The following is a 26,634-nucleotide window of genomic DNA, read 5'->3' as shown; positions in this document are numbered from 1 at the left end:
TTTTTATTTATCTCTTATTCAATGAAAAGTAATACTTATATTTTATTTGCTATAGTATTCATTTGTTCTACAATTTATTCATAAAGAAATATTGCATCTACACAATTGTTAATTTTACTTATATGTCATAGCGTCAGCCTTCAATGCCTACAATTCGCTGCTATTACTGAATTATTTAAGGGGAGGGTAAGGGAGGCGGTGTGTCGCTCCTAGCAAAGCAGGAAGGAGAAGGTGTAGACTCAATGATTTCACACACTCAACTTCGTTAATTGACCTTTTATTACACTTGCACTTCCCTGAGTGCCGACAAGAATACAAAAACACTTATCACTAATAATACCCAAAACTTACACTAAATGAGATGACCGGCACGTTAGCGCCATGTCATCTCATTAACCGGCTCAAACTAAACTAAGTGACGAAGATACGTTACGCCGGCTCCTGAAAGCCTGGCGCCGCACACAATCCGCGAGACAATGCCGAGGAAAATAGAGAGAGAGAAACGAGAGGAGAGAAAACTAAACCTGACCAGAAAGTGATGGCTGCTTGGCAGGTGGGCTGCAGGTGAGGTGGCTAACGCAAGACGTGGCCCAGTTTTCGTTGTCACGGCTCTCACACTCTCTCTCGGATTCTTCGAATCCTTCCTAGTGCGGCCGATCTCCTTCGCGTGCAACGATCTAGTAGTACGTGCGAGTCGGCTTCTCAAGCCTTTCCCACCACTGTCCTCCTAATCGACGGTACGCGGCACTGCTCAGCGCGACAAGTGCCGCGCGCCGAGCCTCACCGCGCTACATATATTTTCTCTCTCTCTCTCTCTCCTACTCTTGATATTTCCTTCCCATTTCTCTTGCTCGCTGCCTTCTCTCTCTCTCTCTCTCTCTCTCTCTCTCTCTCTCTCTCTAGCTACAATACTGAAAAAAATAAAGGCAGGCATCAGACACGGAAAATAACGTGCGTCCGATGCCAGCCGTGCGACTATGCCTAGGATGGAGAGGGAAGCAAGCACACGGTGTAGGCCATGACCGGTTATAGATTACAACGAAATTTTTACCGTTTACACCGTCACATTTATAAAAAATTTCGTTAAACATGTAAAATCACATAATTCATTTTTAAAATGCTATGCTAATATGCTCGATTTAGGCATTCTTATAAAACATTATGAGTCTTTCTAGTAAGTGGAATGTAAAATCAGATATAGAGTCTGAAAATAAAAAGTATTATGTACAAAATTCAAAATTACCTTTTCCACACTCCGTGCGCAAAGTGCGTTTTTGCACACATTCTGTCAAAAACGTGCTCGCGAAATCGAACTTTGCACACTTTGTCTGGAAAAATATAGTTCGATATATGAGCAAGAAGGTGATTTTGTCCTCATGTGGATATTTCACTGTTGCTTTGCTCGGGTGCAAACATTCACCTGAGAACAAAATCATTTTCCCGCACTTATATCAAAATGTAAAATTTCCGCATTGTAATCTATAAATCGCATTTTCAACGCTTATTTCCAGAACTCATATGGAAAAATATTATTTCTAACTAATGCGAGAAACTTACCTTCGGCTCGCACTGCAAACTTCTCGTTTATAAATAATCTCGTAAATACGAGGGTGGTCCGATAAGTACTTAGCCTCACCGCCCGATGGCGCCACTCTCGCAAAAGAAATATTCTATCACTTAGTACAACCTTTTCGATGGTTACTGTCAAGATTTCAGCCGGATTGGAGTTGTAGTTTATTTTTGAGAGCGTGTGAAAGCAAGTGTGTCCGTTGATATTTGAAAAATGGAAAAAGAGCAGTATCGGTCGGTGATTCGATTCTTGTTTTTGGAAGGGAAATCACGCAGCGAAATCAAAAAGTGCTTGGATGCTGTGTACGGTGACTCTTCTTCTTCGATGACGACCATCAAAAATTGGTTTACGAGTTTCAACGTGGTCGCACCTCGAATTTTGAAGAGCCACGTCCAGGTGCTCCGAAAACGGCTACCACGGAGGATAACGTGACAAAAATTCACGATCTGGTATTGGCAGATCGACGATTGAAGGTGCACGAGATAGCTACGATCGTAGGCATCTCAAAAGACCGCGTGGGTCATGTCCTGCATGAAATTTTGGGCATGAGAAAGCTGTCGGCGCGATGGGTGCCGCGTTTGCTTACTCCGGACAACCGCAACCGTGCAAGCGCAACCGTGAGACAACTTCAGAGCAATGTCTGACGCTATTTAAGCGTTTCGTGACAGTCGACGAAACATGGATCCACTGGTATACACCAGATACCAAGGAACAGTCGAAACAGTGGACTTTACCCGGCGAAAATGCTCCGAAGAAGGCGAAGACTGCCCCATCGGCCGGAAAGGTGATGGCCACCGTTTTCTGGGATTCACAAGGTGTGATCTACATCGACTACCTGGAGAGGGGCAAAACGGTCACAGGGCTGTACTATGCCGAATTATTGGGCCGATTCGACGTCGACTTGCAGAAAAATCGGCCCCATTTGGCGAAGAAAAAAGTGCTCTTCCACCATGACAACGCACCGGCTCACACCTCCGCCGTCGCCATGGCCAAATTGGTCGAATTAGGCTACGAACTGCTGCCCTATCCACCGTATTCTTCAGATTTAGCCCCGTGCGACTTCTTTTTGTTTCCAAACTTGAAAAAGTCACTCGCCGGGCAGAAATTTGAGTCGAATTAGGAGGTAATCGCTGCCACGGAAGCCTACTTTTCAGACCTCGAGGAAACGTATTTTTCAGACGGGTTAAAGAAGCTGGAGCATCGCTGGGCCAAGTGTATCGAACTAAAAGGAGACTATGTTGAAAAATAAAACGCCACTTTTCCAAAATTTTCGTTGTTCTTTTGTAGGCTAAGTACTTATCGGACCATTCTCGTAATCAAGTTCACGAATTTTTACCAAAGTTATTAGCAAAATTCATGTCTAATTTCCCAACTTTGGTATCATTTTATTAACGCTACTTCGTAAACCACATTTTTTTATAAAATTCAGTTAAACAGCTTTTAACTTTTTTTTACTTATGAAAAGTTCTTTTATTTGTGACCTTTTAAGCCTTTCTGAATTGAATGACCATTCTTTTTCTTGACTTTCAACGTCTTAAATTAATATGCATTCGTACTATGAAAAATCTGGTTATTTCGTTCTACATGTTCAGAATCTTTTTGTTCGAATTTCAAGATTGATGTATTTGTTGACTGGACAAAGTTACGATCGATTTTCTTATAAAAACGCCTATTTTTCTATTTGTTATTAAAATACTAATGTTTTTATATTGTAAACGATTCTTCGAATCACCGATAAATCACAGCTTTTTAGTTATTCGAAATATCTTCGTGTGATTGTTTTTGTGAATATGAATATGGCCGCCCCTCAATCTGTTTTGGTTAAAAAAGCCAAACTTGGTACATCGTTTTTTAAGCGCTCATAACTAATGTTACAGGTGTTAAAACATTGTAAAAGCCATATCCTAAAAGTTTAAGAGCTGCTTTTCCCAATGGTGCCCACGAAACTTTTGCAAAATCTAGTTTATTTGCCGCCTTTATGCTTAATATTTTTCGTTATATTCATGAATTTTTATGAGCTTATATAAAACATATCAAAGTAGAATTAGTTCTTAGAATCATATAAAAAAGATCTTTGATTTTTTTTAAAGGATTTCAACATTTTTTGTTGTCGCAATTGGTCCATTTTTGAAAAAATCTGCAAAAATTCTCACATATTCTTTAAACAATTATAATATTTTATTCTTTGATAATTTTACTGTAACGATATAATTTTTTAATGATAAATGTTGATAATCGATCTACTTTGATATTTTTTCCTTGAAAGCAATGCACGTATAAGAAATAATTACGAAAAATAAAATATTCTTATAATTGTTTAAAGAATACATGAAATTTTTTTTGGATATTTTTGAGCAATTTTTTAATTTTGCAAAAATTGTCCAGTAGTAAAAACAAAAAATATTCTTGAAACCCTTTGAAAATACTAGTATATTCTTTATATGATTCTAAGAACTTATGTTATCTTGATACTTTATCCATAAACTCAGTTTATGAGTAAAAAATTTATGACCATAACAGAAAAAATTAAGCATTCGAGACGCTATTTCGGATACTTCCAAATAAAAATTCGTTTCGAAAACATGTATTCGTCAAATTTAAATATTTATTTCACCGAATAATTAGGTTACAACATCTGCACGCTGGGAGCATTTTGAAAACTCTCTTTCATAAAAAAGGATCACGAGCGTATTTTTTGTATTCGCGCCGAGCGTTGGTTTTCGCGGCAAAGTTTGAATTCTCTCTCTCTCTCTCTCTCTCTCTCTCTCTCTCTCTCTCTCTCTCATCGGATTATTATCAATAATTGTAAATCCTATTCGCATGCGTCAGTTTTTCGACCCGTAAAAGACTGTAGTTTTTTTGTTAATTAAACGTTATTAATTTTATTCACCGTTTACGTCATTTCGTTTCCTAATAGTTAATAAATCTATAAAGGCTTAAGTTTTAATCCGATTTCGTCTAGGGGATTAGGCGGATTAAGCATTAGATCATTGACATCTAAGATAGATCGTGTGTCACAAGTCAAGTGACTTAAGGTGATTCAACTCGGTTAGAAAGAATACACTGAAACAAAATCATCAGACGTAAAGGCGAATACACGTATAACTATATACGTGCTTAACGGAGCGGCGGTTAGCTCTGCATCGTGAGAGTTTGTGCGATAATAAATTTCTTATTTTGTCAGATAACCCCCCCCCCCTCGTTACATGGCGCCCAACTGGTATTAAGACCCGTTTCGTGCGAATAGGATTGTGCGTCGAAGGTAATGAACGCATGAGAGAGAGAAAGACGATTGCGCGAGCGCTTAGGAAAATTTAAGCGGGTGGTAGCGGGAGATCATGAGTGGTACGTCCTCTGCGGAGGAAAAAACGAAATCACTTCGATTTTTTTTCTTATAAATTGTTAAGTTTATTGTAAAAAGGGCCGAAAGCGGTAATTATTAGTAAGTGGAAGTGATTTCAGATCGTTTTAGGTAATCAGGTGTTAACCTATTTGTGCCATGGTTTGGTGGATAAAGGGGGGTTGGAAGTATCTGAACAAAGTAAAAGTAGAGAGCACGACTCAAGCGTGCAGTCCAGGAAATATTAGCCAGGCAGATCAAGCAAACAGCAGGCTCCAACCTTAGGTAGCATATTTTATAATATTATTAGATAGTTTGCGGAGACTGCACGCGCTCATAATTTCGCGATTTGTGCCTTATAAAAAGGAGGCATTAAGGGTAGCTGCACTAACTAGTGTATACCCCGCTCATACCTTGGGTGATAGGAAGTGGTAGTGGTCGATTACTTACAAGGAAACCCCCCCAACCCGACCTCACCGATTTCAATAATCTTTTGATATGTTATAGTTCATCAAAAAATAAGACATACGTATTTTTTTTTATCGGCGGAAAAACACTTTGAGGGGGTGAAAACAACCCTCAAAGTTCACCCCCAAAAATAGATTTTCCAATGTATCTCAGCATCTAATTGATATTTTACGACCAAGAAAATTTCATATCACTTCTCATGTGAAAAGCAAACTATCACATGCAATTCCGACCACAAGGGATGCAACCCTTATTTTTTTTATTTAAAATACTATCTATTTCATGGCTATTTTTATGAAAAAAATTAAAATAACCCGAAAAAAATTGGAAAAAATATTACCCTACATAAAATACAAAAATAAAGTTAATCTAGTCAAGGTTTTTTTTAAAACCACCCCTTATGTTGAAAAACCACCCCCAAAAAATTGTTTCCAATACATTACAGGTGGTGTTGATAATTTACTGTAAAATACGTTGCTCATCACTTATAATGTACAAACACATTTATCTCGTGCAGTTTTGACCACGAGGGTTGCAACCCCTAATTTATGTCATCGAAATTTTTACCTTCTCCATTCCTATTTTTGAAAAAAAGTTCATAATGAGCTTAAAAAATTGGAAAAATTATTATCGTGGATAGAATACGAAAAATATGTACCAATTCAAGATTATATCACCCAACAAGACCCAGAACTGGGACAACGTTTTTCCAAAGTATCTTGTTGCGCCGATTCCGAATCTGTCCGGAAAAATGATCCATCACCCAGTAGCAATTTCTAAAACTCCCCTTATATCCCAATGGCAATTTCCCACACTAACCCGCACTATCAGAATGCTTACAACCCCCCCTAATAACCCCCTAAAAACCTCCAATGAAAATGCCGTTAGCCCCCCACTAATAGCCCGAAGACATAGCTAAGCCCCCTTGCAACCTTATGGCAATACTCGCAACCCACCGAATAACATAATGGCAACGTTATCAACCCTGCTAACTACTGGGGTTATTAGGGGGTTATTAGGGGGAGGGTCTTATTATGGGGGGGAGTTATTAGGAGGTTAATGGGGGGTTGTAAGCAATGCCATTGGGGGATATTAGGAGGGTTATTAGGGGGAGGTTTGTTACCATCGCCATTCGGTGATTAGGAGGGTTGATAGCATTGCCATTGTTTTTGTTGGTTGAGTTTTTCTCCTTTCTTGTGACTAAAATTGTAAACTGCCAAGTAATATATATTTAATTGATTTTTATATGCGTTACTATAATTCATTCAGTTACCAATTAAAAACAATCAAAAAAATTAGGACGGATTTATTGTTCATACTTCTTACAATAATGATATTCTTCATAGAAGTGCTCGAAACATAATGATTTTTTGCACCAACCGCAACGTATAATAGCCACATTTTTGCATCCTTCTATGTCACAATGTGTATTGCAGGAATCTCCAAAACTGTAAGCAACAGGATTGTCAAAATTTTCTGGTTTTTTAGTGAGGTAACCACTCTTGAACCAGGAATATTTAAAAAGATTAGTATATCTTGGTGAAGATAATTGATTGTGGACTAACGACTGAAGTTTAATAATGTTGTTTCTTTTATGTAAATCCAAATCATAATTCATCAAAATTACGGTATCTGAAAATTGGCGGACAAAGTTCTTCCATATGCGAAATCCAAAAACATCAAGTGGCTGAATTTTTCCCGTTGTGCCAGTCGGTATTTTTTTAAAATTTATAATTTTATCACGTGGAGTTACAGTTTCTATGGCACTGTCACAATGACCGCTCCAGGAGTCAAGCAACAGCATCGTATTGGAACCTACATTAGGGAAATATACTTTTTGCAGCCATATTTTAAAGAGATCTAAAATCAAAAATCTTATTTGTAAAATCATTTATAATGACATTAATTGTAATTAGATGGGATTATGTATACCTGTAGTCAACTTTCCAGATTTAGATGCTTCTACGTAAACATTTTCGGGTCTAAATAAAGTGGTTTCAACAATGGGTCCAAACTCACCGCTAGATTCCTTCAAAACTAAAAAGAGTGGTGACAGTAATTCTCCTGTGGCTGATATGAGTGGCTGTATAGTATAACTGTGGGTTGTTGAAGAAACTGACTGTACTAAACACTGTACCTGCTTTTCTCCTTCAACCGCTAGCGTTCTTCCGGAGTGCATTTCCAGTTGGAATCCGCTCTGATCAGAATTAAACACATTATAAATTCCAATTATTCTTATGTCTGCTTTAACATCAGCAATAAAAGTGTTTGCTTTAATCGTTAGTTCTGAATTACTTTCTAGTGTTTTCTTGGTTATAAACTTATTTATTTTCCGGGATACTATTCTATGAGCTTTCTTGAATTTACAAAGCCAGTTATCCGAAGCTTTGAATCTTACATCTTCTGATCCTATAATCTTTTGAGCTTGCAATGCCCATCGACGTATGTCACGATCATGAATGATGTAACCAGCGTCTACTGCTGCTTTAAAATTATCAAAAGTGTACTGACAAATTCTTGCAATTTTTTCTCTATCAGTACCACCTTTGTTGACTGTATGAGCCCAACGTTTCAACTGACTCACAGATGAAACTTTCTTATATTTTTGACGTACACTTTCAACACTTAAATTTTTTTTTTGCCACTTCTCCAGTATTCTACGGCTCTTTGCTTATATTTAAAACTGACATCTTCATTGTCTTTGGTACAATGGTCGGTGGGTGCTTCGAAATCGTCAGGAAAATGGTGTTGAACTTCATCTTCTACTATTTTTGCAGCATGATCTTTGTAATCTTCTTGAAAATTTAATGTATCTTCAACGATCATATCTACTTCATTGAAATCATTCATTGAAATCTATTAAAATGCTTTTAATTCTTTCCGACAATTGAATCTCTTTATAATTTGTCTCACTTTCAGGTATTTGTAGAGTTTGAAAGTAAGCTAATAATAAATTTAAAACGTTCAGAGCGTTAATTTTCATTTTTTAATCTGAAATAAAAAAAAAAATATATATATATATATATCTTATATATCTTCTATTATATTAAACAGAAGGCGCGAAATTCTCCGTGCGTCCGTCCATCCATCCGTCCCCTTTTTTTCCTTATTTTTCCTCTGTATAGGTCTCTCCTGATATCGCTGGGGAATAAGAAATAAACTGAATAACAAATAAACAAATTAGGATAAAAACAAATAAATAAACAAATTGATAAGTAAACAATAATGATAAACAAACTTATAGAAAACATTCATGAAAAAAATTAATTAATAAATTAAAAAGTAAACATATTAATTAATAAACAATAATAATAAACAAATCAATAAGTAAACAATAATTATAAACATCATTAATTAATAAATCCTCATAATCAGTGTAATTTCAATTTTTTTAATAACAAATATTAAAAAGCCGTAAAATTATTTGCATATAAAAAATAATTTTATAGTTATACTTACGTAGCAGGTACTACGAAATACGAATTAACGGAATAGTATCTTATTATTATTTGTACTTCTAATCTTATATTCTTATTACTATTTATTATGCTGTTAGTTCAATAGTCGATACAATACGTCCAACAACAAGAAAGTTGTGTTGGCTACTGATGAAGAATTACTTACTCATATTTATCAATCATGAAAATAACAGACAATCGTCAGAGACGCTGATAGTAGGACGTAAATAAAATTCTGATAATACTATCATTCATATACCAAAATTTTTGCGCATCCGAGAAACTATACTTATCTTCTAGGTACACTTATAATATTATATTATTCTTGACTTGTTTTTTTATATAATAAAAGTTATTTATTTATTGATAGAATTAATAAACGATAGAACGTAAAAAATTTAAAAGAGAGCAACAAAATAGCTATGGAATCATAGCTTATTTGATTTAGAAGAGATTGCAACGATATGTCAGAAACTTTTTTTAGGATGGTTTTTCAACATTGAGGGTGGTTTTGAAAATAAGTTTGAACAGGTAAATTTTTTATTCTTATTCTATCCACGGTAATATTTTTTCCAATTTTTTTAAGCTCATTATGAACTTTTTTTCAAAAATAGGAATAAAGAAGGTACAAATTTCGATGACAGAAATTAGGGGTTGCAACCCTTGTGGTTGAAACTGCACGAGATAGTTGTGTTTGTACATTATAAATGATACGCAACGTATTTTACAGTAAATTATCAACACCACCTGTAATGTATTGGAAACAATTTTTTGGGGGTGGGTTTTCAACATAAGGGGTGGTTTTAAAAATAAAAGGTAAATTTTTTTTCTTATTCTATCCACGGTAATATTTTTACTAATTTTTTCAAGCTCATTATGAACTTTTTTTCAAAAATAGGTACAAAGAAGGTAAAAATTTCGATGACAGAAATTAGGGGTTGCAACCCTTGTGGTCGAAACTGCACGAGATAGTTGTTTTTGTACAGTATAAATGATACTTAACAAATTTTACACTAAATTATCAACACCACCTGTAATGTATTGAAAACAATTTTTTAGGGGTGGTTTTTCAACTTTAAGGGGGTAGTTTGAAAAAAAGCTTGACTAGATTAACTTTATTTTTGTATTTTATGTAGGGTAATATTTTTTCCAATTTTTTTCGGGTTATTTTAATTTTTTTCATAAAAATAGCCATGAAATAGATAGTATTTTAAATAAAAAAAATAAGGGTTGCATCTCTTGTGGTCGAAATTGCATGTGCTATATTGCTTTTCACATGAGAAGTGATATGAAATGTGTTTGGTCGTAAAATATCAATTAGATGCTGAGATACATTGGAAAATCTATTTTTGGGGGTGAACTTTGAGGGTTGTTTTCACCCCCTCAAAGTGTTTTTCCGCCGATAAAAAAAAATACATATGTCTTATTTTTTGATGAACTATAACATATTAAAAGATTATTGAAATCGGTGAGATCGGGTTGGGGGGGTTTCCTTGTTAGTGGTAGTGGTCGAAATGTTTACTTGTTATTGAAGTTTGATATAATAGAATTTTATCATTGAAGTTACACAGTCCACCATTTCTAATACGTGAGCGTTTCGTGAGTTATTCAATTTATTATACCAATTATTTTAAATTAAACATTCACTTTCTCAGAATTTTTGAATCTATTGCTTTTTCCAAATGACCATTCTATTCAAGATATTATTTTAGATGGTAACCTATGTAAATACGTACGTGGTACCTCTACTTTTTTCAATGATATAGGAATAAAATACGTTTTGTTACTTGAAATAAATAATGTTTTTTCTCTTTAGCTTTCTAATCCATATTTATCATTTTAGTTATTTCATTTATTTATTTTTTTTAATTTCTATTTCCCCTTTGATCTTCTAATGAGTGTGAACCTAAACAGATGGTATTATATATATTATATATATTATACATCCGCCGCTACCACTAGCCATGGTCGTTCGACTACACGTTTGCTCATCAATCCCATCGGTAGCTTCTGTTCAATTTTGTACTTCTGCCATTCTTCATACGATCGTACAAACTCTGTGATATTGTGATACATCACATGCCACGAACACTCCCTCGCAACCCTATCATACGTTTTGTCCCTACCAAAATGTCCTGCAGATGGCTCGCAGTGCGCGTCTCGTATCACCCGAGTCCTATGTTCTAACGATACGACTAACAAGGGAACCAGCCCAACACGACCTCACCGATTTTAATGGTTTTGGGACATGTTGTAGTACTTGAAAAAAAATTAGATATGTGTTTTTTTTTATCGCCCCGTAAGGGCTTTTAAGAGGTGAAATCCACCCTGAAAATCAACCCCTAAAATCAGTTTTTTTTAATATTTCTCAGCATCAAATGAATATTTGTCAGCAAACTCAACGTTAAAAAATTTCTTATAAAAAGGCGCTTTTAAGGACATAACATTTATACCGAAGGGTTGCAACCCTCTTTTTAATAGGGGTAAATACACTATCTTTTGTACTGTTTTACGACATGTAATATAGTAAATCAGCACGAGTGATTTAAAAATCGCACTGATAATGAGGAAATACCAAAATTAAATTGACGTATTTCCGGATTTACGTCAAATGTGCACGTTTGCTCATGTCCACTTTCAACGCTGTATAGAAGAATCAAATGGAGCAAAAATGATCATGTAAACCATGATTTCTGATAGATTTTTCAATGAGCTTTCAGAATATGGGGTGAAAATTCTGAAAAAAGCTTTTTTGAGCCTCATTTTTAAAATTGTAGGGAAAAAAAGTGAAAATTTTCAGATTTTTTTTTGAAAAACCAAAATTTTGACAGAATCTTTTGAGCTAGATGTCTAAAATCTTCAGAAATCGTGCAAAAATTATTTTTCCTTCAAAATCGTATCTCTAAGAACATCAGAAATCAACTTCGCAAATCCAAAATGGCGTCCGAAAGTCAGAAAATATAATAAATTATTAACTAATGTTTTACTCAAAAAGAAATCGCTTTATGAAAAAGTTTCACTGAACAAAAAGTGTTTAGAATCATTTAAAGAATACGCGAAAAATTTTTCCAGGACGTTCTGGAAAATGTTCTAATTTTTCCGGAAAATGGCCAGAATCAAAAAATCGAAAGTGGCCCAAAACATCTTGGGAAAATTCACACGTATTCTCCGAGTGATTTTAAGTACTTTTTATTGTATGAAACTTTTTCGTCAAACCAATCATTTTTTAATAAAAAAATATCTAATTAATACCGTGCCCTGTTACGCATTGGCAAACGTTTGCATAAACGCATAAATACATAATATCTTTCCATCAAAAATTATATATTTTTAATTGCACTACAAATCCATACTCATTGATAAATCCATAATTGAAATTCCTCACATTTCATTCTCATTATTATAACTTGTCAATTTTTTTTGTTTTCGAATGACAAATTCAGGGTGGTAGTTTCTCTCTGTTACTTCAATGTTTTTATTCCAGTCTTGATATAGAATAAATATACCTAGAATAAGTCATCGTTCCTGAAAGTCGAAGGAGTGTTACGGTGGACTCGCTGAAACTACTGAAAAGAATCAGTTCAATGAAGCTATTTATCTTCCTAATCCTGAAAATTCGGGCGAGTCCGATACCTATGATGATGATGATGAGGATGGTGATAGTGATATAGTATCATCGGAAGATGAGAGTTCTAACAATAGCGACATCGATTGCAATTTTTCGTCTCCCAAAATATCATATGCAAAAATTTTTGATCAATACGATTCGTCCCACAAATAATTGCAAGACAATCACCATTATAATTGGGTTGATGGAGAAAAGCAGTATCCAGACGATGTAACTAATAAAAACTTATTATCTGAGAAGGATAAAAAAATTATTTTATCTAGCACGCCGACTGAACTATTTGAATATTTCTTTTCTGCTGATTTGAAGAAAGTCATCATAGAATGTACCGAATCTAATGGTTATCAACTTACTCGCGATCGATTTGATGTGTTTCCAGGTATTTTGTTATTTTCTTCTTATAATACGAGGCATTCTCAAAGAGACTATTGATCTACTAATCGTCTCTTACCCGCTGATCCGGTTGTATTTGCAATGGGAAGAACTGAGTTTGAGGAAATAAAATCTAACTTGAAGTATTCTAAGCCAGAAGAGGAAGATAAGGAGGATAGGATCTAGAGAATTCGGAAAATAGTTGATATTTTCAATAAAAACATCAAGAGATTCAATTTTTTCTCGACTGCACTGTCCATAGATGAAATGATAGCTAAATACTATGGTAGATGCGTTCTCAGACAGTTCATCAAAGGGAATGCGATACGATTTGGTATCAAATTATGGACTTCATGTTCCAACAGTAGTTTTTTATTTCACTTCGAGATTTATTGTGGAAAGAATGCACAGGATAATCTACTACCAAATATTGCTCTTGGTTCACGTGTCGTTTTACAAATGTTACAGCATCTATTACCCCACTGCACTTCAAGGAAACTAAATGAATACCATTGTTATTTTGACAATTTATTTTGTTGTCCAGATCTATTACTTCATTTGAAAAAAATTGGTATTCGAGCCACTGGCACAGTAAGAAGTAATAGAATAAAAGCGACAAATGATATCAATAAGAAAGCAAAACGGGGCACCTGGTTAGCAAAACACGATAACTTAAGTGGGTTAAATTTCATTACTGTAATGGATTCCAAGCCTGTATCTATCCTTTCGACGGTTTCAGGAGTCACTCCAATGTCTAATGTGAGCCGTTATGATAAAGAATCGAGAAGTAAAATAACAATACCATTTCCAAATGCTTTTTGCATTTATAAGTTCATGGGAGGTGTTGATTTGCATGATCAACATGCAAATCAAGTGCGGCCAAGCATACATTCGAAGAAATGGACATGGATAATCATGATAAGATTGGTTCAAGCTGCGGTTACAAATGCCACTGTTTTATGTAATGAAGCACTTCCAAACACAGAAAAGAAAGAAGGAACGAAATAATTTGTTTTGAGCATTAGTGAAAATTATTTGAGTAAAGGTTCTTACACAGTTATTGGAAAACGTGAAATTCAATCCGCAGATACTCAACATTCTTGTCAAATCGAAAATTACGCAACGAGAACACGACGATTATGTAAAAAATGCAATTTACACGTGTGCAAAAACTGTTCAGGAATCCCGTGTAAAAGAAAGAAAAAGTGAGAGAATTCACTCTATCCGGAATATGAGTTGGTGGAGGAGTAAGGACAAACTATCGGGCGGTTTGGAGTTATAAACTACAGGAGAAATGACGAGCTCTTGGGTCCGCATCCGTTGGTTTATGATAGAAGCAGATTTATATTTCACCATTTTTTTGTAATAAGCATGCTATGTCACTTTTTATGTGGCCTTTGTAGGTATTCAAAAATATATTTGTCTAAAAAGACAGACAACATAGGTATCTTGCTTATAGCCTACATTTTTAGTTGTTTCAACAAGAGTAAAACTTGTTGCTCTTTTTTTATTCGAAAATGATTGGCTTGACGAAAAAGTTTCATACAACATAAAGTGCTTAAAATCACTCGGAGAATACGTGTGAATTTTCCCAAGATGTTTTGGGCCACTTTTGATTTTTTGATTCTGGCCATTTTTCGGAAAAGTTAGAAAAATTTCCAGAACGTCCTGGATAAATTTACACGTATTCTTTAAATGATTCTAAACACTTTTGTTCAGCGAAACTTTTTCATAATGCGATTTCTTTTTGAGTAAAACATTAGTTAATAATTTATTATATTTTCTGACTTTCGGACGCCATTTTGGATTTGTGAAGTTGATTTTTGATGTTCTTAGAGATACGATTTTAAGGGAAAAATAGTTTGTGCACGATTTCTGAAGATTTTAGACATCTAGCTCAAAGGATTCTCTGTCAAAATTTTGTTTTTTCAAAAAAAAATCTGAAAATTTTCACATTTTTTGCCTACAATTGCAAAAATGAGGCTCAAAAAAGCTTTCTTCAGAATTTTCACCCCATATTCTGAAAGCTCATTGAAAAATCTATCAGAAATCATGATTTGCATGATCATTTTTGCTCGATTTGATTCTTCTATACAGCGTTGAAAGTGGACATGAGCAAACGTGTACATTTGACGTTAATGGGTTAATCTACCTAACCCTGGGATAAACAAGTTTAGTCGTTTGTTATTTCTTGAAATAATTTAATCCTATGCATGAGCGATCTACCTCAACTAACCAACCTGCCTCTAATGCACCAAACCCCCCATAAACCACCCTTACCGAACCACATGCAGGCTAACCCACCTAATCCTGGGAAAAGCAACTTTAGTCGTTTGTTATTTCTTGAAATAATTGAATTTTACACCATAAGCGAGTTATCCCAGCTGTATAAAATACCTCTTATCCATCTACCCCTAACCTATCTAACCCCCACCCTTATAAACCACCCTTACCGAACCACATGCGGGCTAACCTTATATAAATAGCGAAAAATAAATATATTTCTTGAATAACATTCATGTTGCATAACAATATGTCTCAAGTATTACAAATTTTATGTGATCATTATTATTTTCTTTTCATTATAAATACAAAAAAGATAAAAATAATTAATAACAGCTTATAAATTGTGACGGTAAACGTCAAATTAGCGCTAATTGCCTAACCTAGTAGCTGCCTGCGGGGGCAGCACTTGCCGGGAGACGAAAAATGTAACGACGGAATTCGGTACCCGAGAAGACGGAACGCGCGCGATTGAAAATGAACCAGTGAGGGACTAACCATCATCACGCTCGCCCGTAATTACGACGCCAGTTACCGATACGCGAGCCACCAGATCGAATTCTACAATAGAATTGTCCGAACCAGAACCGAATATCAGCGACCACTGTCACCGAGTCGTCTGGAGTGCTGACCTGAGCCAGCTGAAGGTCATCGTATACCTGCGACATCAAAGGAGTGTGTGTGTGAGGTTTCGCCATCGAGGGTGAAACCACGTGCGCGCGAATTCGCGATCCGCGACAAAAGAACAGACAGACATTCCCGCAGTGCAAATTGTTCCTTTTGTCTTCATGCGTCTGCAGAATAAAGGTAAGCTGGCCAGCTTAATCTCGCGATAGTGATTGCATGCGTAATAATTAATTTTCCGTTCTCGAAGCGTGCATGTAATAGCTCTACGGACAACGGGCAGCGAGCGTCCCGACACTGCATGTTGTTGTCGAGCGAGCGCCGATGTAAACATAAACACGCGAGCCGACTCTAATGTAGCATTTAAAAGATAATAAAGAGTTTTCGTACACGATATTAACAAGTACTTTCGGAGCGTTCTCTTTGTATTCGTAGTTAGTTGGTTGACTGACACCTGTTTCCCCTTGCTCTCCGACTTCCCCGTTTGATATAGGTGATTACGAACGTATTTATGCGATCGCCTCAATAAAATTAATTAAACGGTAAGCAACCCCGTTACAAAATATAAGATTTAAGACTAAAATAAACTATAAATAGTTATTAACTATTTTGTTTTTTCGAAATTAATATCAACAGTTATAGTATCAGTTTTTTTTTTTAAATATTATTTGCATTGTAGTACATATAGCTGTGTATAAAAGAGTAATAATATTAGCTATTATTTTTTAAACGTAAAGTTAATTCGTAATAAAGAAAAATAACAAGTAATAACAGTTAAAAATTATTAATTTCTAAAGTGGAAGTTGAATATAGTTATTATTTCTTTTTTAATCATTTACAGTTTGTCAATGAGAAAAGAAATTACAACAAATAATTGATTATATTAATAGTTATAAATAGTTATTATAGTCTCAATTCCTATACTTATAAACTGTTTACTTTTTTCAATTTTCACTTGTGGTTTAGTTTACTTTTTGTTGGTACTTTGTCTGTACACTTTATCTTATTTATAATTTTGTCTTATCAATGGCTCGAAGAAGATAAGTTATATCAAATCTACTCCCCTTACGATAATAAGACATCCGATACATATTTCATTATTCATAGTAGTTGCAGAAAAGTGAAGTATTTAAAAAGTTAAAGTTTTTTCATAGTGCTGGATTTGTAAATAAACTTATTTCTATATTTACATACAAATTTCCCGAACACGAAAATATAGTACGAGGTCTGTTCGGAAAGTATCGGGCCTACCTTTATATTTTTGTGCTAGCGTTATTCTTTATCATCTGGTGGGTGGCATCCTTCAAAGTAATCTCCACTTGATTGAATAACACGGTTCTATCGATGTTTTCACTTTTCAAAACAGAGTTCTGGAACTCACTTTTAGGGATAGCCTTAAGTACACTCGTCGCATTGTTTTCAACCGTTGTTTTGTCATCGAATCGGTGTCCTTTGAGTGGTTTTTTTAGTTTTGGAAACAGCCAAAAGTCACAAGGGGCTATGTCGGGTCTGTATGGAGGTTATCGTAGCAATGTGATATTGTGTTTGCTCAAAAACTGCTGCACAAGATTGGATGAATGCTCTGGTGCATTATCACGATGGAGAAGCCAGTCACCACTTTTCCAAGAGTTCGGCCGTTTTCTTCTTACTGCATCACGCAAACGTTTAAAAATTTGAACGTAGTATTCTTTATTGATTGTCTGACCTGTTGGTGCATGTTCGTGATGTACAACACCTTGACAATCGAAAAAAACAATCAACATTGACTTAACATTGCTCCGACTTTGACGTGGTTTTTTTGGTCTTGGCCATTCAGAATGCTTCCACTGTGAAGATTGTTGTTTTGTTTCAGGATCATAACCATAAACCCATGATTCATCACCTGTAATAACTTTTCTGAGCATATTATCATCATTATTGATCATTTCTAGATTGTCCAAAGCGATTTCTAAGCGTATGTTCTTCTGCTCTGCTGTGAGCAATTTTGGGATGAATTTCACACACACGCGTTTCATTCTTAAATTTTCGGTTAAAATTTCTGAAATGATAATTTTTCGTTTCCCAAGGTCTTTTTCCAGTTCTCGCACGGTCATACGACGATCTTGTTCGATTGTAAGTCGCACCCGCTCAATATTATCTGCGGTTTTTGTCATCGAAGGTCGGCCGGAACGAGAATCACTATCGACAGAAGTGCGACCATCCTTGAACCGTTTATACCATCCTTTTATTCGTGTTTTGCTCATACACTCGCTTCCGAAGGCCTTTTGCATCATTTTAATAGTTTCCGAACTCGTTTTTCCGAGTTTTAAAGCAAAATTTGATGCAAATTCGTTGATCTTGTTTTTCAGTCATTTTTGACAATATCAAAATCCGACGAACGTGAAAAAGGTACTGTAAACACGCTGCGCAACTATACGTCCGGCAGATGTCAGTAAGAAACCAATAGATTCGCGAGGCTTTACTGTTGACTTTTCTGTCTGGTAGAGGTCGCTCGAACACTATGGCGCGAAGATATAAACGTAGGCCCGATACTTTCCGGACAGACTTCGTACATAACAAGAAGAAAAGTTTTTGTCTACTACGTAAGTATTTATGTCACTTATTATATATAATTTTATTCAAATATTTTGATTTGTAAACATGTGAAATATAACTGCTAAAAACGTATGATCGAATTCTATCTATAGACGAAGTTTTCTTTTGTCTTTTGTAAAATTATTCAACTGCAAAAAAGAGTATTTATATCTTGATTTTGTTTTAGATTAAAACATGAAGATCAATCCTTTGAACATAGTCAATTTATTATTAGCATATTTTCAAAGCTTACAAATACCAAATAGCGAGATTAATTTGAAAGAAATTAAATTGTCAGAAAAGTTGAAAGAAATATTTAGATGCCGTATATGAGTTTAATGATATTGATATGATTGTTGAAGAGACGTTAGATTTTCATGAAGATTATAAAGACACTGATGCTAAAATAATCGAAGATGAAGTTCAACATCACTTTCCTGATCCTCATTTTGCACCAACAAATCAGTGCACAAATGATGATGAAGAAATTACATTTGATTATAAACAAAGAGCCGTAGAATTTTGGAGGATCTGAAAAAACAAAAACTTAAAACTGGATACTGTACAACATAGATTCAAAAAAGTTTCATCTATAAGTCAACTTATACGTTGGGCGAAGACAATTAATAAAAATGGAACTTACCGAGAAAAAATTGCGCAAATTTGCCAATACACGTTTGATAATTTAAAAGCCGCAATTGCAGCTGGTATGATAGTGCATGATGCTTTTGTAGCTGATGTTAAATCATGTATACCAGAAATCGGCATTGCAGACTTTTATAATTCAGATCAGAGTGGTTTCCAGTTAGAAATGCACTCGGGAAGAACATTAGCAGTTGAAGGAGAAAAGCAGGTGCAATGTCTAGCGTAGGATTAAATTATTTCAGGAAAAAACAAACGACTTAACTCGTGTTTCCCACGATTAAGACGTTTAACCTGCTTGTGTTTCAGTAAGGGTGGTTTATAAGGGTGGGGGTTAGATAGGTTAGGAGTTGGTGGATAAGAGGTACACTGCCCATCAATCACTTTTGCCATGCTTACCTCAAAATTAGGCAAACTTGAAAGTTTTGTATCTCGGTCGGAAATCATCGTATCACAAAAAACCGCAGGGCATTTTAAAGGTAATTGCAAAAGCTTCCATTTAAGACGTGCAGAGACTTCAAATGAAAATATGTGTTTTTTACAGTAAAAAACTGATTTAAAAAATTTCAATTTTTTTAACCTCGACTTAAATCAATGCCAATTTAGAACCAGGCGGTGGAGGGCAAATCGACCTGAGGGGCTCGGAGAGTAATGTCTTTGCCTTTAAAATGAACTTCCGCGGGGTTCTATCCGATGTTTTTTAACCAAGTTACGGCGTTTTTTGTAAAAAGCAACCGTTTTCCAATTCTCAATTACTTCGACTTGCGTACGTTTTGGAAAAAAAATCCCAAAGAGAAAAAAGTTTCATTTTATATCCAATGTAACAGGCTGCCGTTTAACCTGTTAAACCTGTTTGTTATTTCGGTCAACGACGCCTTGTTATCTACGTGCCGTAAGCACGTTCACCTACCCTGTCCGGGAGTGCGCCTGCGCAGAGTCTCCTCGCCAATCCGAGTTGGGTTCCCCAACTCGCCACTTGGCGGCGCTGACGCTCTTGCTTAGCAGCGCTCCTGCGACCGCTGCTGGAAACTTGGTTTGAGATTCGATTCTACCGATATCCGCGCGATCCGTGCTACGCTACCGGCTTATTCGAATCGAATGTAAACAAACGCGACCTCCGGACAAAGGAAAGACAAAACGATGACTCGATTTAGTAATAACTATTGATCGCTTTATTCAGATTAACCAAGTACATGGGGGATATGCCGAGAGACTTGCGCACGCAAATACAGTTGACAAGGTAAACGGATGGAGAGAGAGAGAGAAAACCGCGATCGACGCGAACTAACCGCTCGCACGCTATAAATAATTTCTTCGCGCACGCTGCGCGGGATCGCACGCTAACAACAATAAAGGGAAGGTGCACCTACCGCGAGACCGATGAGGATACGGAGGCCAACCGTATCCGATGCACAAGCCGCTGAGTAACTGCTCCGCCATTCGCTGCACTGCCGCAGTTATTGCTGTTGTTGTTTGTGTTGCTGCTGTTATTGCTGTTGCTGTTGGTGTTGCTGCTATAGGCGATTCCAACTGCGGTTACGGCCGTGCACGTTCACCAGTGCACGCACCACTCGCTCACTTATCGCCAATTGTTTGCTGCACCCTCTGCTCTCGCTCGCAACACAACGAACACAATGTCTGCACCACTCGGGAAAACTTCCTTTCTCGCGCGACTGCCAAAACGCGTTGACGGCTCGAAAAGGTTAGCTCGACGTAGACAGACTGAGTGACACAGTCATACTGGCTACTGAACTCTCCCCTCCCGGTCATTGCCCCTACGCGCCCTCTCTCTCTCTCGAACCGATCGCGGCTATTCCGCTCAGCCGCTTGTTAACCCACGCGAGTCGAACGATTTTCGGTAATCGTTGCACCAAGAATACGAAAATAAAGTCAAAATAAAGAAATAGAGAAAAAATTTTTTTCCGTTTTTTAGCGCATTAAAAAAATAAAGGAATTTAACTTTTTTTTTACTCTTAGTTTTCAAATGTCTAGGGACGTAGTAAATCACAAAATAACTAAAACTATGCGTAAAAAAAAAGTTAAATTCCTTTATTTTTTTAATGCGCTAAAAAACCGAAAAAAAATTTTTTTCTCTATTTCTTTATTTTGACTTTATTTTCGTATTTTGGACACAAAATGAAACTTTTTTCTCTTTGGCATTTTTTTCCAAAACGTACGCAATTCGAAGTAATTGAGGATTGTGAAAAAAGGTTGCTTTGAAATTTTTTTAATCAGTTTTTTTACTGTAAAAAACACATATTTTCATTTTTAAGTCTCTGCACGTCTTAAATGGAAGCTTTTGCAATTACCTTTAAAATGTCCTGCGGTTTTTTGTGATACGATGATTTCCGACCGAGATACAAAACTTTCAAGTTTGCCTAATTTTGAGGTAAGCATGGCAAAAGTGATTGACGGGCAGTGTATGTTATACAGCTGGGATGACTCGCTTATGGTGTAAAATTCAATTATTTCAAGAAATAACAAACGACTAAAGTAAATAAATAAATAAATAAATAAATAAAACTAAATAAATCCGGAAATACGTCAATTTAATTTTGGTATTTTCTCATTATCAGTGCGATTTTTAAATCACTCGAGCTGATTTACTATATTACATGTCGTAAAGCAGTACAAAAAATAGTGTATTTACCCCTATTAAAAAGAGGGTTGCAACCCTTCGGTATAAATGTTATGTCCTTAAAAGCGCCTTTTTATAAGAAATTTTTTAACGTTGAGTTTACTGAAAAATATTCATTTGATGCTGAGAAATGTTAAAAAAACTGATTTTAGGGGTTGATTTTCATGGTGGATTTCACCCCTTAAAAGCCCTTATGGGCCGATAAAAAAGAACACGTATCTAATTTTTTTTCAAGTACTACAACATATCCCAAAATCATTCAAATCGGTGAGGTCGGGTTGGTGTGGTTCCCTTGTAAGCGCCTACATTATTCGTGGTTTGTAACCGGATCCAGTAATCTATCAGACGAGAATCTATACAGCATTCCGTCCTTCACTCGCCAATTCCGAAATTTAGTCGGTCTTGCAAGTTCATCTTTAATGCGCTGTAAGTAGTTAGGATCCGATACCTCTTCGCCGTCTTAATACGCGCGCGATAACGCGTCCGGCGTATGATGCAGGCGACCTTTCCTATGTATAATTTCAAAATCATATCGCTGAAGCTCAAGAATCCATCTCGTGAGTCGACCTGCGGGCTCTTTCTTATTCCGCAGCCACGTGAGCGCTGTGTGATCCATAACCACAACGAAATGAGTCCCCTCAACTTACATGCGGAACTTCTTAATGCTCATTATCACTGTTGCGCAATCCAGTTCTGATACCGAGTAATTTCGCTCGTGCGTATTGAGCATCTTGCTCGCGTAACAGATCGGGTGCTCGAAACTTTTGCGAACGAATGCTTTGACCTGCTTCGGTCCCCAATGCCAGCGCTCGCTTTTGCGCGTGAGCTTCGTTAGCAGCACCTTCATTCCGCTCTCGTGCTCAATAAATCACGCATACCGTCCACACATGCCGAGGAAGCGTCGCAATTGTTTGATATTTTGGGCTGAGGAAACTTGACCACAGGCTGGATCCGGTCTGCGTTGGTATCCCAAAAATGTCACCTCCGAGCATCCGAATTCGCATTTCCCTATATGTACTTCGAGTCCCGCATTAACCAATTTTTCCAATGTCCGCTCAAGCCACACCAGATGGTCGCTAAAAGTCTCCGTTACGACTATAATTTCATCGAGATATTTTAACACGAACGGCTCAAATTCCGGACCAAAAAGCACATCCATCAAACGCATGAATGTTGCCGGCGCGTTGATCAACCCAAAAATCATATAATTGCATTCAAACAGGCCCATCCCTGGAACCGCGAACGTCTTATACTTCTTACTTTCCTCGCTCAACGGTACCTGTAAATATGCATTTTTCAATTCGATCTTCGAGATGAACCGCGCTCCAGGCAGATGATCAAGAATCGCGTCAATACTCGGTATCGGGGATGCATCGGCTTTTGTCGCCTTATTTACCGGTCTCAGATCAATACACATTCGATTTGTGCCGTCCTGCTTCTTCACGATCACTGGCGCACTGCTCCAATCACTTGTCGACTTACGAATCAACCCGGATTCCAACCATCTCTTCGTTTCGCTGCGCATGAAATCCATCATTTGCGGCGAATATCGCCTCAGAGGAGTATTCACTGGCCGCGAACCCTTCACATCTATTTCATGCCGAATCAAATGCGTGCATGCCGGTGATTTCTCGGGCATTACCCGTCGCATCAATTGATTAATCAATTCGCGCTGCCAAGGTCGCAGTTCGAAAAGTCCAGCGACCTAGGCTCTGAGGCGAGCTCGCGTGAATCCCGAGTCGCTCGGAAATTCCACTTTCTCGCATTTTAACTTCGCAAACGAGTGCTAAGGGCCGTTCCTTATGTGCTAATGTCCTTCCGCATGCTCTGTGCCGATGCCAAACACTTCGATAATATCTATCCCGACTATCATATCATACTACATCAGCGCATCCACGATTTGCGTTATTACTTCGCGCACTACTCCATCAATTTCAACTTTAAGGCGAAGTCTTCCCACGATTTTCGTTTTCGCTTCAGCAAAACCGAACAACGCCACATAATATGGATCAATGTGGTCCACAAACTCTCGGCGTACGCACGACCCTACAATGTTCAACATCGCTCCCGAATCGTAAAGTACACTGTACGATCTCCCTGCGATATGCACTACCAAAAGCGCGCGGTTCTCTACTGCATCCGCCTTCGGTTCGCCTATGCGCACGGGTACACATAGACGTGAGACTTTCTTACCATCTCTAGTATGTACGTTTCTCACCGATTCCTCACGCATCAGCTCACTCTCCAAGTCGCTTATCGCTCCCAGCAAAGACGCTCTAACCGTAACCTTGCCGCTCAGCACCATGAATTCGCTCGACGAGGTGACAGATTGCGACGACGTCTCGTCTACGCCAGCAGAGTCGTCTATCTCTTGTCTCATGTCGCGCTGCCCCTGTCTCGCGGTCTGAGCTTGCTCTGGAGCCTGTAGTGCACGCGCCGCACTTTCCCCCCGAGCTGCTCAAAGACCGCATAATCTCCACGGTTTCACCCGGGTCTCTAATACTCCTGTCCGGTACTGGCGCTCCCGTCGAATTCTCCCCAATCGACCCACGCCCGTTCGCCGAACACCCTTGGATATTCCCCCGGTTTGTTTTTAGCGTTTGCGCGGCCTGTCCCTCATTCTCCGCTCCGAGTCGGCCTCATGCAACCTCAGCCATTGCTCATTGAATTCAATCCAGTCGAATTTCTTCCTCAAATTCTCCGTTTCGCGTCCCGTATGCTCACGATATTCTGGAGCACTTGGCCGCGCATCGCTCGCACTTGTGCCTTCAAGCTACTCTACTCGTCGCATTTCAATCAGTCTGCGGTGCTCCACGAGTCCACTCTCATACAGTCTATTGAACGCGAGCTCACCGGGATAAAGTGCCCTGCCATGCGACGCTACGCGGAGCCCGTCGGGCGCCCGGAACCCGCGTTGGAGTTTCCCATCGCTCTGATCCATCCTCGGCATTCTGGACATATTTCCAGGATTCCACTTTCCGCACTGCAACTCTGGCATTTTTGCAAAGCCCGCGCTTCTAGCGTACACTTGTTCGCATAGTGGCCAAGTTGCTTGCATTTATAGCAGCGAACTGGGCTCTTACCTTCGCCGCGCCTCGCAGCTTGGTTAGCACCCTCGCGACCGTTTGCGTTAGCGGCTGTTGGCGTGCCCGCACTTCCCTACGGAATCTGCGCGTCCTGCGAGCTCGCGCACTCAGTTTTACGGTACCCGCACCCCCCGCATTTATAGCATACGCCCTGGCCTAATTTTATAGAATGCAGCGCGGCCAATCGCGTAACTCGCTGCTGGAACCGTGCCTCCCGATGACGCCCCGCTTTGAGTCTGCAATAACTGCGACAACGCAGCCACTACATCCCTCGGCAACATCTCCGGTGAACTCACCGAGTCTTATTGCGATGAACTTTCTTTGCTCAGGTTTCGGTTGTCACTTTCAGACTTCGCCGCTAGCTTCATCGTCTTGCCGCGCTGGCCTTTCCCACTCGCAGACTGGACAGACGCGACAGACTTCCTTACCGCAAAGTTCGCATTTCTGGTCCCCGGTTTCGCGGTTTCGTTCGCCGCGCCTCCTCGGTACGCAACCTCCGGCATCAACGATTCTTGCGGCGTTGGTCGATACAAATCATTGAACAGTTCGAGGTGTCGTCGCTCCGAGAGTCTCAGCTCCAACCTACACGCGATATAAAGGAAAGCCGTAAGGTACTGGCCCAACGGCTCGCCCTCGCCTTGTGTACAGCCGCGCAGAGCGTCGTAGATATACTCGCGCGAGCGTCACGGGCAAAACTGTCGTCGGAACTCATTCTCAAATTCGCGCAGCGTTCTCCAACTCGGACGCTTTATTTTCCACCACAGCATCATTTCCAAACTTGTAAATGCGATCATTAACGCCGTCAACATCTCAAAACCTATAAAACGATGACCTAGCGTCGCAAAACCTATAAAACGATGGCACCTCGTGTAGTCGCTTGAGAAATTACTCCGCCGTCAGCCTGCCCTTCCTTGTAAATACTATGGGCACCGGCAATGCTTCTCGCACTGGCCAAATTAGACTGACCGCACGCGGCCATATTGACGGTCCCTGCCCATGAAAGCTGGTCGGCCGCTGCCCTATGCGCATCTGCACTGCCTCTGTTTTTCCGTCGGCAAGGCTCTCCGGTCGCGCGAGGCCCATCGACGTCAACCAGTTCAGCGCTAATCTTACATTTGTTCTCAGCGGCTCCTCATTCGTGATCCTACCGTCGGTTACGCGAATACGCATTTCCGACGGCTCCGCGTTGCCGCGTTGTGAGTCAAAAGCATAGACGATGCACATGGTGCACCATATGGCCAGCCGCAAGGCTGGCCAGGTCACTTTGTGCAAAAATCTTTTGTCAAAGCGGCGGACAGTAATTGTCTTCCTCAACAGAGAACGGAGACTTCTCAAACAAACAATTCGTTGTTTTGAGAGAAAACGTCGTAAACTTCTCTTTTCTGTACGGGCATATGCAAATGCAAATGCTGAAGTACAAAATGCGTCACCGATTACCCTCGACAAGCAACTAATGCTAGTCGACCCGAAGTGAATGCAATGTATATTTGAACGAAGACTTGCAATCACAAGTGCGGATGTGTGTACCTTCACGTGATGGAGCTGAAAACGCTGTCTCTGTAAAGAAACAATAGGCAAAACACACAACGCTTATCCTTTTTTGAGCATCGACCATCTGAATTAAACTCCGAGGTTCGATGTTTTGAACGCGAATTAGAATACCCGATTTAGCCTAATATTGGAAATTGATTCGAATGAGTGGCATGACTGGCACGAATATTGAAAACTGCCTGGGGAGTCGCCTTGTCGGCTAGGCGAGACCCCGCCTCTGACCTAAGTCAGGAAATATCAATCGAAAGAGCAGAGATCAATATCAGCGAGTCATAAAAGCCTTCCATAGAAAGCGAAATCCAAGACTTAGGCGAAAATCGGGGTACAACTTTCCTTTCGAATAACGGATACCCACCAGCGTGAGCGGGTATGACCGAAACGCAATGGGGAGGCGCGCCAT

General features: G+C 38.4%; 1 protein-coding gene across 4 annotated transcripts in view; it reads left to right on the top strand.

The window, feature by feature from the left end:
* Positions 1-26,634, top strand: part of LOC131675389 (anaphase-promoting complex subunit 1) — an 896,320-nt gene that overhangs the window by 686,871 nt on the left and 182,815 nt on the right. The gene's annotated exons all lie outside the window — the stretch shown is intronic.

This window comes from Phymastichus coffea, unplaced genomic scaffold (genome assembly GCF_024137745.1).
Source record: "Phymastichus coffea isolate CEN01 unplaced genomic scaffold, Cenicafe_Pcof_1.1 PCOF00001, whole genome shotgun sequence".
In the NCBI taxonomy this organism is placed as follows: Eukaryota; Metazoa; Arthropoda; class Insecta; order Hymenoptera; family Eulophidae; genus Phymastichus; species Phymastichus coffea.
This window is presented reverse-complemented; position numbering and strand designations above follow the sequence as displayed.